This window comes from Mus caroli, chromosome 9 (assembly GCF_900094665.2).
Source record: "Mus caroli chromosome 9, CAROLI_EIJ_v1.1, whole genome shotgun sequence".
Taxonomy (NCBI): domain Eukaryota; kingdom Metazoa; phylum Chordata; class Mammalia; order Rodentia; family Muridae; genus Mus; species Mus caroli.
The window spans coordinates 107,532,739-107,550,258 of NC_034578.1; the positions used below are offsets into that span (position 1 = coordinate 107,532,739).

Below are 17,520 nucleotides of genomic sequence, written 5' to 3' on the forward strand. Positions count from 1 at the left end.
ATATGTATTACACACACACACACACACACACACACACACACATATATATATATATATATATATATATATATATATATATATGACAAAATAAAAATAGCAGAAGAGATTATGAATTAGAGACAAAGAGTCTGGGGGTACATGAGAGAAGTTGGGATAGGAAAAAGGGTGTCTAAAGTATATAAATACAGCAAGGTTGTATGTGAAATGAAATATCTATGAATTATTTAATTAATTATAAATTATTTTAAAATCAAAATCATATCTTCTTTGCCTCATTTGGATGCATTTTTCAATTTAAATATTACATGGTTAACGTATACATATTGCTCTTTTTCCAAGAGACTTTTAAAGAGCAGTTTTCATATTTAGGCCAAGTCTCCTGGCAGATTCTTCCTGGCAGATGTTTACATATGGACAGATGATTGAATGAAGATATTAACAATGCTTCCATCAACTTCTCTATTGGAGGTTGTGGTCACATGATAGCATATAGGAATGGATTTCAAGCAGAAATCTGTAAAATGAGGCTAGTAGGAATGTACACAGATAACTCAGACTATGCTGACGAATTTCATAAATAGTTTCCCACACTTATGGTCATCTCATCCATATAATAAGTTAAATATCAGACCCATATTTTTCTGCACAGTACATGAAGTTTTACATTTCTTTCAAGACTCTCTAAGACATAACATCACCATAACTATAATCACAGTGTGAAATCCTGAGGCCACTGCTTGGCAAGTTACTGTAGAATCAGATGGGAAGTCTTACAAAGGTTTTGATCTTACCTTCTGTTCCAGGAAATTTTATTTTATTAATTATGCAGTGGGATCCAGATTGTTAACATCATGCTGTTGGCAAACTCCTGAGGTGTTGAGAACCATTGTTCTGCAAGTTGCTTGACATGAGAAAGTAAAGAAAGGAGAACAGCCGAAAGGTGGGCTGGAGAGATGCTCAGCAGTCATGAGCACTGGCTGTACCATCATGAGGACGGTGTTCAGATCCCAGTACTCATATAGCAAGCTAGGTATCATTCGTAGACCTGTAACTACAGCTCCTGCTGAAGCAGGCACTGGAGGATTGTTTGCTTCCAGCCTAGCTAAGGAAATGCAAACCACAGTATATTTCTGGGAAATATACTGCCTGAAAAGAATATGAAGACTGGAATACAGGAGTACACTGATACCTGCTTCTGGTCTCTACACATACACAGATACTGGTGATCACATGGGTCCATACAATCACACGCACACACACACACACACACACACACACACACACACACACACGTGTGTATGATTTAGTGGAAGAAGTATTGCCAACACAGTTGCAAGTCTCTGATTTTTATTGCTAAAGGAACGTGGACTACCAGCCACAGGACTGTGGGGGATGACATGAAGCTTGGGTAGCTGTAACAACTCTTACCATATGACCTTGGATGATGGCATAAACCTTCTAGGTATCAGTTTGCTTGCCCAGAAGAAAGCTTGGGCAAGAGAACAAGTTCTACTGTCGTTTATCATGTGACAATCTGTCCTCGGAGCTTCTGGGGTCAGGCAAGGTACAAGGTCTGAGCTATCGTTGATCAAACCAGGTCATATTAGGGCTTCGTATATCCAGCACTCACTTCTGATTTGTTTACAGTGTCAAATGGGATTGTGTCTGAGGAAAGCCTCTAGTGGCGACAGTCTGGACATGTTATCTCCAAGGATCATTTAATAGCCATTAAAGAGATAATTGCCCCAGAGGAGGTCCACTTGAGAGAGATGGTTGATAACACAGTCAGGCCTTCAGTCTTGGAATGGTCAATAGGCTCTCCAGTTGAATGCCTTTCAGTGATGTTTTCCCATTGACTTATGTGGCTATCAGACTGAATGATTAAAGCCGAGGAAACAGTCTACAATCATGATCAGACCTCTGTAATTGTTCCCCATTACTTATCATGCTATGTATCTGATGCTAGACCAGGCAGAGCACTAGCCATGACTGTTAGACAATGATATCTCATATCTCATCAAGCATAGCTCCTGTAGTGATTAAGAGATAGACAGCATTGGGAGATGGAACACCCTCCTCCCTATTCTTGATTTTACTCTTTGAAACCACTTCTGATTCTATCCATCTCACTCAGGAAGAATGTGTCACCCACAGCCCGGGTTCTCACTGTATCTGATGATAATCATAAATACAAATGATGATTAATGTATGCAATTTCCTTTCTGGGTAAAGTTTCCTTCCTTATCCCAAGGAATCACTTAGTTTTATTCAAATAATAACTGGGAACATGATCATTTCCCCTAGTCTATCCTTCTCTGCCATGAGAATGAACAAACAGCTAAGCTGAACAACCTTCTTGGATGGATGGATGGGTACAGGGATGCATGGATGCATGGATGGATGGGTAGATGGACAGACAAACAGATGAATGGGGCTTCCACATTTCCCCATTTTCTCAGTTCCTATAAATACTTGTCTTCAAATCAAGAATGTGAGTATTGATTCAGTCCCTGGGCTTCGATTTCACCAAGACAAAAGGCAGAGACTTACATACCAGATGCTTAGAACACCACAGAGTGATACTTGAACTTTCAGAATCTGCACCTGCTACCAGTGTTGATGGTGTGTTCAGGGTTTATGCTGTTTGCTTTCTGTATATACCTCAGGGTTCCTCTCCTTCAGAAGCCATGGCTCAACACTCTTTCTCACTTATCTCTTCTAAGAGTTCTTTTGTTGTTTGACAGCTCCCACAAGCATAAACATTGTTTTGTGATATCTCTCTCCCCAGGATCCTCTCATCATCCTTCCAGCCTTGTGAACTCTTCTCATGCCCATCAATGCTTTTTCATGTTCTTGACTTTTGGTTTCATTTTATGACCCATTTAGTTTAACCAGAGCTCTCTATGCAACCTTCTGATTGGGAAAGTCTCTTTCTTCCTGGCTACTTTGGTGCTCAAGGCAGGCTCTATAAGATGCATTTTTCTCTAGCGCTTGTAGAGTGGGCCTCAGTTATCCTCACTGGCAGTGTTGTTCCCGGAAGGCTCAAAGCATGGATGGAAACCAGATACAGCAGAAGTTCTGAAAAAGATGTTACTGGCACAATGGCTGTCATCGTGAAGTTTTGAGCATACAATTTTAAAGTTATTTTAACTCAAAAGCAGAGTTTCAATTCCTAGTCTAATTGGTAGCAGTGTGACCTTGGACAAATGCCCTTTGATGTCTGAATCCCAGTGTGTATATGTGTGTGTATGTCTTTGTATATTTCTGTGTGTTTGTGTGTGTCTCAAGCTGAACACACTCTCAGGCTGCTGAACTGTGCCCTTTACAAAAATAATTTTCAGTTATTTACCTTACTTATATAGGAGCTTTGCCTATACTTATGCCTATATCTGCCTGGTGCTCGAGGAAGTCAAAAGAAGGTTTTGAATTTCCTTATACTGGAATATACACAGTATACCTTATACACTGATGGTTGTGAGCCATGATATGCATGCTGGGAACAAGACTCAAGCTCCTCTGCAAGCAGATTTAAGTGTTCCTAAGTGCCGAGCCATCTCTACACTGCCTACATCACCTTGATTTCTCTTCTCATTTTCCCCTTCAAGGCGAATTTCTGCTTTGTCTGTCAAGGAGTGGTTTGTTGACCACCCACACACCTCTGTTTTGAATAAGGTTGCATATTTGTCAAAGTCTGATTCCCTTAATTAGTGTGTAACTAGAGAGATAGAACCTGAAAGGCATGGGCGGCATCTCCTCGTCAGCAAGTCTGTGTGTAGTCAAAGAGGCGCAGAGTGGGAAGGCCGTGCAAAGGGGAAGAAGAAGTTGCAACAAGATTTAAAAATTAAATCAGCTGAAAGGCACAACCTAGGAAATAATGGAAGTATTAGAGGATGTGAAATTTAAATCAGAGGCAATCTTACAACGGAAGTGTGGGGAACACAGGGACACAGCTTCATGACTTGAAAACAAAGCGTTATTTAGGTACTGACAAAAGCTGCCTGTAAACTCTGTTTTGAAGATCACTAAAAAGTACTGCACAATAGACGGTTATTTGTGTCACGTGTATGGATTTAGATGAGAATGAGTGAGTCTCTCTCTCTCTTCTCTCTCTTTCCTGTCTAAGGAAATGTACTATTCACGAGAGCCACGTGGTAACAAAAGGTGGGAGTTTCCATTGTTCCTCTGACTTGGTCTGTGGAGTATCCACATTGGACTGTTTGCTTTTCTTTCTCCTCCTCCTCCTCCTCCTCTTCCTCCTCCTCCTCCTCCTCCTTCTTCTTCTTCTTCTTCTTCTTCTTCTTCTTCTTCTTCTCTCTCTCTCTCTCTCTCTCTCCCCTTTCCTTCCTTTGTCCCCCTTAATGAAGTTTACATAGGATTTTTAAGAATGCTACGAGTCTATACTTAATTTTTCTTTTAGTGTTTAGTTTTCTGCACATAAAAATCTTAATGGGTTTTGACAAATCAGACATGGATATTACTGAATCATTTTCAAGTACAAGCAGCCAATCGCTGATGAATGAATGAATGAATGAATGAATGTGTCACTAAAGTTACATTTCTGAAGACTCATTGCTTGTGCATCTTTGTAATCTGAGATTCCTTTCTTCCTTAGTTTTTTTTTTGGGGGGGGGTGCTTTTTAAAAAAATAAATAACATATACTTAGGGGGATGGAGCAATGGTTCAGTGCTTAAGAGCATCTGCTGTTCTTGTAGAAGACCTAGGTTCTACTTTTTTTTTTATTTTTAATATTTTTATTATTACTTTTAACACCAGGAACAGCACTTTGAAGCACTGTAACGTCAGTGCCAGGGACTCCAATGCTCTTTTTCGAAATCCATAGGTGCTTTCGTGTATGTGGTATGTATACATACACCTATGCTTTCACACATATACACTTAAAAGTAAATCTGTAAAGATATTATCTGAAAAGTACATAAACACATGCACAAGCACAAACACACAAACACACACACACACACATGTACATGAATTTTGGTTATTTTCAACCTTCAATATCCCTCTCTTGTCCCCTTCCCACTTCTGTCTTCTTACAAACAAATCCAAATCTTCTATTTTCATTTCAAAACAACAACAAATCCAACCAACCAACCAAAAAAAAAAAAAACCCAACAAAAAACAAACAAAAAAACAAAACAAACAAACAAAAAACCAAAAAAGCCACACCAACAGCAAACCACTAGGAGTCTAATTTGAATGAAAGTAAAGAAGTTCAAGACCATTAAGACAGCTCTGCAGAAGATACCTCATGATATTATATACTCAGAAAGAGAGTCTCTATTACGAGAGCATGAGAAAGAAAAAAAAATCATGGGAGATAAAGGAGAAAAGAGGACAATTTAGGATGGCCATCCATCCAGTCAACACGGTAAATCAGCAAACCCTAACACTAAAAGGAGACCAGGAAAAGTTTTTCAGAAAGCAGGGAAGGAAATGGAGCACAGGGAAGGTCGTGTGTAGGGAGACAATGACATCTATGTGGGAAACGAGCCATCATATCTCAGACTGCCTTTGATATAATAAGAAAATAACCAAACTTTGCAGGAATTAGTAACCGTCTTTCAATAACAACCTTAAATGTAAATAACCTCAATTCATCGTTTAAGTGATAAAGTCAAGCCGGCTGGATTAAGGAAAACTGGATCCAGCTGTTGTGGTCTCCAAGAAGCGTCTGTCACTAGAAAAGACACCTACAGACTATTCATCCAAAGATACAATACATTCTTCAAGAATTCAGCCCAAAGCAATTCAATGCAGCTAATATAGTTTCTAATGAAGTAGAATTCAAATAAAAATCAGTTCTAAGAGATAAAGTAGTCTGTTGCCTAGTACTAAAGGGATATATTCATTTAAGGTATATTAATTTAAAATATATATCCATCAAGTACTATGACCTGTTTCAGTAAAACAAATACTAATAGATATAAAGTATCAGAAGAGTCTAGAAATACGCTTTATATAAGTCATCCAAATGTAAAATCAAGAAAGAACCCTAGCAATTAAACTATAACATAGATGAAATAGAGTGTGCATTATTGTGGGTTTGTGTTGCTGTGGTAAAACAGTATGACCCAGAGCAACTTGAAGAGGAGGGGACTTCTTTCACGACAGCTTCCACATCACAGTACATCACTGAAGGAAGTTAGGGTAGGATCTCAGGCAGGAACCTGGAGGGGAAACTGAAGCAGAGGTCATGGGGACTGATGTTTACATGGCTTGCTCAGTCTACTTTCTTATACAGCCCAGAGCCATCTCTCATGCATCACACATTGGTCATGAAAAAAGCACACAGATCTCCCCACAGACCAATCAATCTTTAATCAGTAAAACAGCTTATAGACATTCCCACCGGCTAATCCATCATTAATCAATAACACAGCTCACAGACATTCCCACAGGCCAATGTGGTAGGAACATTTTCTCAGTTGAGTTTTTTTCTTTCAAATGACTCTAGCTTATGTCAAATTGGCAAAGCCTAGCCAGGACACACACACACACACACACACACACACACACATACACACCTCTAAAGGGTACAGAATACATATTATCATAGTCCAAAGATCATTCTCTAAAATAGAATCTATATACATGCTATAAAAAAGCCTTATCAAATACAAGTAATCTCAATAACCAGTTCTGTCTTATCAGGCCATGAATGAATGACACTGAATATCAATAGTGAGAAAAATTGTAGAAGATAAATATAAATAAATTCACAGAGCCTGAATCAACTAATGGAGAAATTAGAGAAAAGGTTTGAAAATTTCTAGGTTCCACTAGAAATAAAATTTTGGTTTATGATTGGCGGCATTGCAATACAATTTTAAAAGGAGGGCTCATAGCTGTGCATGTTCACGTTAACAATTAAAAAAAATGCTCAAACAAATAACCTAATACTACATCTCAAACACAAGAACAATCCAAACTCAAGAGCAGTGGACAGCAAGAAGTAATACTGATCAGGATAGAAATTAATAAACCTTTTAAAATGATATATAGAAATTGGTGAATTAGAGTTGAATCTCTGAAAAATAAACAAGATTGAAAAATCCCTTAGATATACTTGACAAAAACAAAAGGAAAACCCAAACTGATAAAAATGGTGCTGGGAAGGGGGCGGTTACTATGCATTCCGTTGAATTCCAGAGAATCATCAAGAAGTTTTTTGAAAACATTTCAGGAAACAGGGAGGGGAAGTGAACGTGAGGAAGGGCATTGTGGCAGAATGACATGCATGTGTGAAATGACCATCACAAAACCATTACTCTTTATGCTAATTAATAATGAAACAATAAAGCAAAGAGTGGTGCCCGCATGGAGCCAGGGCTTGCTGGTCAGCAGATACCCCTCTGCACTGATGCTTGCGAGGCAGGGGAGGACTTGAGGACAAAGGGAGCAGTGTATCCTGAGTTGCACAGACTGTAAGTAGCAGGCACTTCGGATTGCAGGGTTTTCCCACTGATCTTTTATTTCTGGCTGAGAAGGGAGCTGCTGCTGCCCTTTCCTCCCAGCCCATTCCTTACCATGCAGTAAGAAGTGGTCAGGAAAGTCCACACTGCAGGCATATGGTAGCATCAAATGAGACTTAAAGTTTGATTTATCAGACATTGGTAGAGCAATGTCAACTTGTTTTCAACTCTTATTGACTGCAGAGAAGCACAAAAGGCCTCCTCCATTTTGGATTCAGAATGCACGGGACACAGTACGGTCGGTCCATCTGGGACTTAGCTTAGGCAATTTATATGTTGTTCTAAATGTTTCTCGATCTGTGTAATCGGATAACAAAGCTTATTTGAGAGGGTCATGTCTGTGCTTTTACATATCAGTGTCCCTGTTTCTTAGGTTTAAAGGACTGTATCCCAACAATAAAGATGTTTAATCTTGGTACTTTTCTTTGTTCTTTTTATAGGATGTATCTATAAGCCAAAGATTTGAGCAGAGGACAAAGAAAAAAAATCGTCAACTCTGAGCAATAGCACCTATTTCATTTTTCCATAGTTGACACAGATGTTACTGAAAATGACCCACTTATTTCTTAGGAGAAAAATATAAAAGGACTGGTTGTGGGGATTTGATTTTTACAAAGTCCCCATTAGGGAGACTGTTAGCTAGCGGACAGATTCTATCTTTAACCACTTGATGATTTTAAATGGGAGAAGAACAATCCTTCATAAAGAACAATCATGATGCTGCCCTCTTCCCAGGAGCTCTATCATGCCTAATTCTTAGACATCAATTTGTACCTCTCATTCACATCAGTTAGCTACCCAAGCATCTGTCTCCACCAGTGACAAGTATAGGGACACATGGAATGCCCCAGCTTTGAAATTAGACTTCCGGGAATACAACATGCTCCATCCAGGACTTCAGGTGCATTATGTATAGCACTCAATCCATTCCTCTGTCCGTATAATTGAATAACATAACTCCCTCCTTTGAGTGGTTGTGCTTGTAATTCTTATCACAATGGCCAGTGCAGCCTCTCTGTAATAGTGACTATGTGCTGTATTGGCTCCTGCTGCAGTCACAGTCATACACTCTGGATCCAAAACACCAACATGTCGACACCTCCAAGATGCCACCATCCTGGAAGGTGTTCATCCCTTGTTCTATATTGCACAATACAATGCAGCTTTATTTCATATTTTAGGTCAATTCAGTGCCCCAAATTTGTTTCTCTCATGTACTCATCTTTGCTAAGGAGGGAAGGTAGAAGCTATCAAAGATTACCAGCTCTCATTTTACCGGGTTATCATCTGACACTATTTATTACTATTTTATTAACTTAACACAATGACTATTTCCAAGTCTCTCTAAATCTTTTAGCTAAAGGTATCATTTCTATCAGATTCTTAGTTTACTGAAACTATCCTTAATCAAAATGCAGTAGAGGACTCAGTGCTTTTTTAAAATAGTGGGGCTTGTCAGTGAGGTCTGTGGACCATTATAACAACCAACATAGCTCAACAGCCCCAAGGATGGAGAGCTTGTTCTCAAACCTTGGCAGCAACAGCACTCTAATTGGACTAAAGACTTGCTTAGCAAGAGGAAAATACTGTCTGTTACTAGAAATCTAGCCAACTTATTCAGTACTAGTGAAGATTGAAGGCGCACTTAGAATCACCATTTTACTAAACCAGCATAACCCCTCACTACAATCCAAATATTCATCTTTACACCTTCACACCTCATCAAGGAAACTTCTCTTTGTCAAAATCAGAAAACATTATAGATCAACCCAACTAGTCAAAACGAACAGCCAAGGAGCCCAGTCCTGGTAGACAAGTCTACAAACACACCTCTTCATTTAAGTCTCAGAGAACATGGTGGAAGAGGGTCAGAAAAGATTATAAGAGCCATAGGATCAGGGAAGTATATATGAAATTGTGTCTCCTAGTAATGTCACATGGTACACCCATAAAGACTCAACAACATGACTGTTTATCATGGACAACAATAATAGATATGCCAAAGTGAACAGGAACAAAAAGACCAGCCAGTATCAACCCTGCACAAAGAATGAAGGTAACTAAGGAATGCTCAGGATGAGAGAAATGGCCTTTCTCAGAGAAGAGCATACCAGTATGTTATCTATCCCAAATAGTTGACCATGAAAGCATATGAACAAGGAATGGTATACGGATTGAGAAATTTATATTTAGGAATATATATGTATATCCATATATGCATGTGACAATAATTAACGAGAAAAGTGGTCATGGACTTGAAAGGGAGCAAGGAGTGGCATATGGGAGTTTTGGACGTGAGGAATAGAAAGGAAATAATGTAATTATATTATAATATCCGAAGTAAAATAAACTGGTGGGTTTATGAGAGCCTAGTGCTGAAAACACTATTCACTTTCATCACAGCACTTGGAGAAGCCAAGCTTGGACCTGGAAGCTCTTTCCATACTGGCTAGCTTCTGTGGTATAGAAGGTGAAGGTACCACACAATCTGCTGGAGGAGAAGAGTCCCCAAATAGCAACTCTGACCATGGCAACAATGGCCAACCTGATGGTGTATATCCATGGATGGAGTGAATATTATGGGTTTAACTAACTTCTTCCTGACTGGATTTAAGGCCTATGCTACAGGAAGGCATTCATTCCTGGTACTGTGAATCTGACCAAGAACCCATGGCTAGACTATTTAAAAGCCCTAGGGTAGAACCTAATATTAATTATCTAGGTGGACATAGTACCAAATGGCTTCCTAAATAAGATTATCTGTACCTGCAGATTACTGCAACTCACAGTCCTCACAAGAGAAGCTTGTTTGTGCAGTGGGTGGTGCCTGATAAAGCATCATAACTAGTCAGACAGCAAAGAATACATGTCTGGGCATTGCTCAACCACAACTGACACATCTATTTTACAAATTCTCTTCCCCCAGGCTCAGAAAACGAGGGAGCCAAGAGACTGTAAAAGGTGGAGGTTGGTGGGGACTAAGGCTAAACAGCGTTTTGTGGACATGACCGGGCTGGTGCTTTCATGAACAAATAGCATCTGTGATTGCCATCATCAGACTAGCCCAAGATCAAGCCAGAGTGCAGCTCACCAGGGATGATGGAGAGGGGCAATAAGACTTACACAAAACTGAAGTCCTATTGATATTTGACAGTTGCTGGGGAAAGAGTAATTTTTTGGAGCTTTGGTCTCTTATAGGTCTACCATACTACAGTGGATGATTAGCTTCTCATGCAAGTGCATATTGACGAGGTTCATGGAGCCAATTGGGTAAAAAAATAAGTAAAATAGAAGAGGATGTGAAGTTGAGATGGAAACATGAGGGGTTTGGGAGAAGTCGGAGGGGAGATGGGGATAAAAATGAACAGAATGAATTATATGCAGATATGAAATTCTTAAAGAAAAGACAAAATATTTCATTCACACATTTATATCTTAACCTGTTATATTTATCATTACCTATTATATAATACTATTATTTAAGTATATGAATTATATACTTAAATATGAAAGAATAAAACTATATTTAATTTAATTTAAATGTATATGGATATATTTAAAAGTTTGTTTTAGATAGAAAGATACTCTTCTGTGGAATAAAATGAGGCTGGAAGTCATGAGGGTTTTCCAGGTCTTTTACAAATATGTTAAAGTTTAATACTCATTAATGGCATGCAATAAGCCTTGCAATCAAGGCTGTATCTGTAAAGTATTCCTGTTGATTTCAAGGTGGTGATTTTCAAAGTAATTTCTGACTTCTCATACTGTGCATAAAATCAGACATTATGTCTCCAAATGACCTTTCATTTACTACAGGAAAGAGTAGACCCCTGCGGATCCCCTTGCTGCTGTGTGTGGCTTCCTTCAATTGATTGTTCTGAGATATTGACTTGATTAGACTCAGGATAGCCGTCCAGTCCTAATGTTTTGAGGTCACTACAGTTTCAAGCACTCAACATGATTTGCAGTGATTCAGAACCTTAAACACAATGATTCCTTAAATTGGTGTTCATGATCTTTTTTTCACTTTCCTTCAAAAAGAAAATACAATGCAAACAGTATTTGAGACTATGGAGACTATGTCTTTATTACACTAGGACTGATATGCCTCTTCAGATGTGCTTTGCAATTTATTCCTCAAGGACCCTCACCCATCAGCTGCACCTGCCTTCACCTGCAATCTATACTAGCTGCAGGAAAGTCTTCCCTGCCCAGACTCATATCATTGTGAATTTATGGCCTGAACATTCTGGGGGCATTCATAAACATTTGGTAGCATAATGTCTTAGACCTCAGGCTCTGGATAGATCATGAATTTTGAGTTTACATCCCGGTTCTGGTAGTAAACAGCCAGATGACAGAGAAAGAGTAGCTTACTTTCTTTATGCCTCAGTCCCCTGCTTTGTAAACTAATAATTACAATTAAAATTTTTATGAAGGAAGGAATAAAATTGCCTTTGTTTGAAGATGGTATTATTGCTTATGCACCAAACTTGAAAGAATAAAAATAAAAATAACCTCCCCAGATTTTTGTGGTTATGGAAAGGTGTCTTATTACAGGGTAATTAATCATGTATATTATACATAGTTTTCATATTTATCAACAGAGAATCAAGTGGGATTTGAAATGAGAATATACCCTCATTAGCGCCCCAATGGAGGAGAAGTAGAAAAGTACTGAGTGCAAAGGATTAAATATGGAGACATTGCCCTTTTGTGTGTATATGGCCCAGGGAGTGGCACTATTAGGAGGTATGGTCTTGTAGGAGTACGTGTGGCCCCTACAAGGGGAAGTGTGTTACTGTGGGACAGTCTTCTTGTTCCCTTCAGAACAAGATATGGAACTCTCAGCTCCTTCTGCAGCACCATGGTTGCCTGCATGCTACCATTCTTCCTGATATAATTATAATGGATTGACCCTCTGAAAGTATTAGACAGCCCTGATGAAATATTGTCCTTTATTAGAATTGCCTTGGTCATGGTTTCTCTTTAAAGCAATGAAAACGCTAACTAAAACAGAAGTTGGTACCAGGAGTGAGGTATAGCTGGGATAGGCCTGACCTTGGGGCCCAGTCTTGCCTGCAAACCAAAACCCAGGTCGTAGTGGGAAACCCTGTCTCAAAATTAAGGTGAACAGCTTCTGTGGAATGACACCTAAGGTTGACCTTTGTCCTCCACTCTCATGCTCACACATGCACCTGCACCTGCACACCAACATATAATGTTTGGCTATTGGAAGAATAATAGGAAAGTGAAAAGACGATCAGTTAGTTAGGAAGCAATAATTGTAAGATGGAGGAATAGAAATTCTGATTCTATAGAGAGTTCCACCAACAAGAGATATGTTCTTTACCTATGCGCGTGCACACACACACACACACACACACACACACACGTTAATGCACACACACACGTTAATGCACACACACACAGGCATGCACACAGTCACACTTGCACACACTGGCACACATGCACACACCCTCAGGCATAAACACAGACACACACACTGAGGTCATTGTCATCAGTCATGAGGTGACAGAGCCAGGGAGACCTTCATCACAGCCTGTGCTGGCTGTTTGAACTCTCAGGCTCCCAAACACAGAATTAAACAAACTGGAATTAAATAAACCTCTTTTCTTTTGGAAGTTAGCCTGCCTCTGGTGTTTCATTATACCAGTGGAAAATTGACTGATACTGTCAAGATGTGGAGTTAATCTCAGTCTTTGTCATGAATAGAAGGGAAAAGGAAGTGGAGGTAAATATATAGAGTGAATGGAGTTTTAAAAAGGACAGATGATGATTCTGTTATTTGTGGGAACACAGATAAGTTCTTCAAGCATCCTGCTGGGTATTATAAGGGAGATCCTGAGCAGAAATTGTTCTACGAGTGAAGTTAAATCAAAGTTTAGAAGCAGAGCGGAGAGTATGATCGTGTTGAGATGACAGTCAAAAGGTGTGTGGTCTAAAGCAGGGCAATGGCCCCTCAAGTTTCTGAAGGTCTGCTGCATTAGCTGACGATAAGTAGCAAGCCTACTGTACATTGCACAATAGCTGCAGAGAACATTTCAAAACCACAAAGGTTTTTTTTAAAGACTTTGAAGGGATTAAACTGTCACCAAGCATAATTAAAGCAAAATATAATAAACAAAGAATTTTCATCAGTTTTCATTCTTCTAAAAAGCAGATCACTCTGTATCTTGTAAAATCGACATGACCATGAGGAGTCATTTTTCAATGAGCATTTTTTAAAGTAAATAAAACACAGACTCAGAAGAAAAAAAATTCAAATGCCTGTGAGACAAGGTGCAGCTTTAGAAAAATTCACAAAGAACTCTTAAAACTTAAAAAAGAAGACAATCATATCAATTAAAATAAGCCGCTGCTATCAGAAATCATATAAATTAAAATAAGCCGCTGCTATCAGAACTGGCATGTTAGTAATGTAGTGCTGAAGTACACTAAGCAGGCAGGTAAATTCAGCAACATTTTAGTACACCAATACAAAGAAGTCTAGGAAAGAACTCCCGAGAGTTCCCATTATCAGTATCCCCAACCAAATAAAATACCTGAGAATAAACTCAAAGAAGTTAAAAAAAAATAGAGTCTCTATCATGAAAACTCACAGAGTTTTGGGAAAATAAAAGTGAGTAAGGATTTAACAGATAAGTATTGTTTAAATATTTATTGTAATGCTTAAGAGACAGTCTCAGTGCTTATGAGAGCATCTGTTGTTCTTTTTTTTGCGTTTTTAAAAATATTTTATTAGGTATTTTCCTCATTTACATTTCCAATGCTATCCCAAAAGTCCCCCATACCCTCCCCCCCCACTTCCCTCCCCCTCCCACTTTTTGGCCTTGGTGTTCCCCTGTACTGGGGCATATAAAGTTTGCAAGACCAAGGGGCCTCTCTTTCTGACTAGGCCATCTTTTGATACTTATGCAGCTAGAGTCAAGAGCTCCGGGGTACTGGTTAGTTCATAATGTTGTTCCACCTATAGGGTTGCAGATCCCTTTAGCTCCTTGGGTATTTTCTCTAGCTCCTCCATTGGGGGCCCTGTGATCCATCCAATAGCTGACTGTGAGCATCCACTNCTGTGTTTGCTAGGCCCCGGCATAGTCTCATAAGAGACAGCTATATCTGGGTCCTTTCAGCAAAATCTTGCTAGTGTATGCAATGGTGTCAGCGTTTGGAGGCTGATTATGGGATGGATCCCTGGATATGGCAGTCTATAGATGGTCCATCCTTTTTTCTCGGCTCCAAACTTTGTATGTTCATAGCAGCCTTATTTATAATAGCCAGAAGCTGGAAAGAACCCAGATACTCCTCAACAGAGGAATGGATACAGTAAATGTGGTACATTTATACAATGGAGTACTACTCAGCTATTAAAAAGAATGAATTTATGAAATTCCTAGGCAAATGGTTGGACCTGGAGGGCATCATCCTGAGTGAGGTAACCTGATCACAAAAGAACTCGAATTATATGTAATCACTGATAAGTGGATATTAGCCCAGAAACTTAGAATACCCAAGACATAAGATACAATTTATGAAACACATGAAACTCAAGAACGAAGACCAAAGTGTGGACACTTTGCCCCTTCTTAGAATTGGGAGCATCTACTGTTCTTGATAAAGGCCCGGGTTTGGTTCCCAGCATGCTCACGACAGCGTATGACCCTCTCTAACTCCAGGTCCAGGGGATCCAATCCTTTCTTCTGACTTCCGTGGGCACTAGGCACACATGTGGTGCATATACACACAAACAGGCAAACACTCTCACACACAAAGAATGAAGATTGATAACATTAAAAAACATTTTTAAAAGCATGCAAAAACCCTGCAACCCAATAAACAAACAACTCAGAATGTATCCAAGCCATAAAATGTTAAGGCTGAAAGTATTAAAAGTGGTAGAGGAATCCACAGAGGAAGACAGAGACAGAGAGCAATTATTTTGTAGATGATACACCAAAATCACAAGGAATAAAAAAGCATTAATAGTAACAATGAGAAGAAAATAAGATTTAGCAAACTAAAAAGCTCCTGCAAAGGACACAGTGGCACAGTGAAGACAGAACCTCATGATAAGAAAGCTGCACCATGTGTATCTGATTTGGGACTAGTATTCAGAATACAGAAAAAACCTTACAGAGTTTAACAACAAAATGATCCTGTCAAAACTGAGCAGAGTGTATGGAGAGACACCTCTTGAAAGAAGAGAATCTGAGGACCAGCAGATTTATGAAAAAGGTATGTGCATTTCAACTTGGGTGTAAAGTGACCCCAAAAGGCAAGGATAGATAATCTGGTGGTGTCATCAACAGCTGAGAGGATCATAACTTTAACCAATCTCATTGATGGGGGAAGAACTATATAGGTGGTTAGAAAGCATCTATGATCTCCTGCCTGTGTGAACTGGTCCAGCTACTCGTAAGCAAATAGGCAACTTGGTAGAACCTGGCTGCTGTCATGTGAGGAAGTCTATATTCAGAAATCTTTGAACTTCTCCCCATTAGCCACAGTTATTTGATATGGATACAGACCCAGTGTAAATCTGCTCAGTCCATTATTTATGTACAGTTAATTCCCCTGGAGCCAGCAGAACTTACCAGCTGCAGTGAGGTATCTGGGGGAGCAATGTCAGACCTCTTTTGTTTTCTCTCATTCTAGCTGGCAAAGCACTGACAAATTAATGAAGGCTTTATCTTTAACATAAAACACCCATCTCCATAGCTCTGAGGACGCGGATAATAAGAAAACAGAAACACACTGCAAAGCTTCCTGGGAAGGAGAATAATGGATAATGAAGCATGATGTTACAGTAGATTATCACTCCATGCTAGCTTGTCAGAACAGGGGCAGCTTATTTGACAATCTATTTTCCTCAGTAGTCATGAAGTGTGTGTTGGACAGCCTCAGTACAACACCCCAGGTTGTTTCCGGCAATAGTTCAAAACAGACAAAATAGACAAAATGGGAACAGGCTATGACCCATCTCTGCAAAATCCATGGTTCAAACTCTTCCATCCTAAACACTCATTCACCAGGGAGACTCCCAGTAAATATTCAAATTTCTTTGCAGTCATTCAGAAAGCACTTGTATACTTGTATAGATCTGCACTGAATTAGAAATAAATCAAGCCATGCAGTCAGACTAGCCCATTTCTTTTGTGTGGGGGGGTCTAACGCTTGGGGTATCAGTATCACTGCTCATATGCTTTCTGAAGTATCTATACACACAAGAGATATTCAATGAGAATGATCACTGAAGAGTTAAGCTAAAGCCTGCTGCCAAGCAAGCTTACTACAAACAGAAAGCGTCTTGGAGTTAATCAAATTTGCCCAGCAAAACACAATCTGAATATCATTCACTCTGGGACAAGGGGGTCAGACTGTATCCCCTTAATGGTATCCAAGCTGGAATAATGACATCTGTCATAAACCAGAAGTTCATTGCTGCTGCTGATGGTTGGGTCTGGTGACTCCATCAGGTATGGCTTGACAATTCCCAAGATGGGGAGACAGGGCCTCAGCACCAGAGATCCTGAGGCACAGGCGTCACGTGAGACTGGAGGCTAATAGTTCCGAGTTTGGCTTCACACAAACCCTTTACACCTAGGACATTAAACGTGGCATCAGGGAGTCCCCCATGAAGGCCTTACTTGTACTGCCCAGTGAATCATGGAGGCAGAGTTGGATGGTCAGCTGAGACAGTCAAAGCACACTTGTGCATATCAGAGACTGAACTTGGCCTTATAGAGCCTAGGACTCTCAGCAGCTTCAATGTGCAATGCAGTCCATAGAAATATTTGTGAGGAATCTGTTAAGAGTCTAAGGTTTCTGCAGAAGTTACATGTCAATGGCTATTGGTCTTTGTTAAATGTCTTATTATGAACTCAAATATATTTAGAACAGATTTGGCTGAAGTTTACCTAAATCAAAGTCATCTTTAAAATTTTTTTTTTAATTTTTTATTTTGGTTTTTAGAGACAGGGTTTCTCTGTATAGCCCTAGCTGTCCTGGAAT

At 39.4% G+C, this 17,520-nt stretch overlaps 1 long non-coding RNA gene across 1 annotated transcript in view; it reads left to right on the top strand.

The window, feature by feature from the left end:
• LOC110301188 overlaps nt 1-11,524 on the top strand; it is a 44,974-nt gene extending 33,450 nt beyond the window's left edge. The window contains exons 2-4 of the long non-coding RNA XR_002378692.1: nt 7,932-9,547; nt 9,895-10,042; nt 10,418-11,524. This is a non-coding gene — a long non-coding RNA (uncharacterized LOC110301188). The remainder of the gene's footprint in view (nt 1-7,931; nt 9,548-9,894; nt 10,043-10,417) is intronic.
• The last annotated feature ends 5,996 nt before the right edge of the window (nt 11,525-17,520 follow it).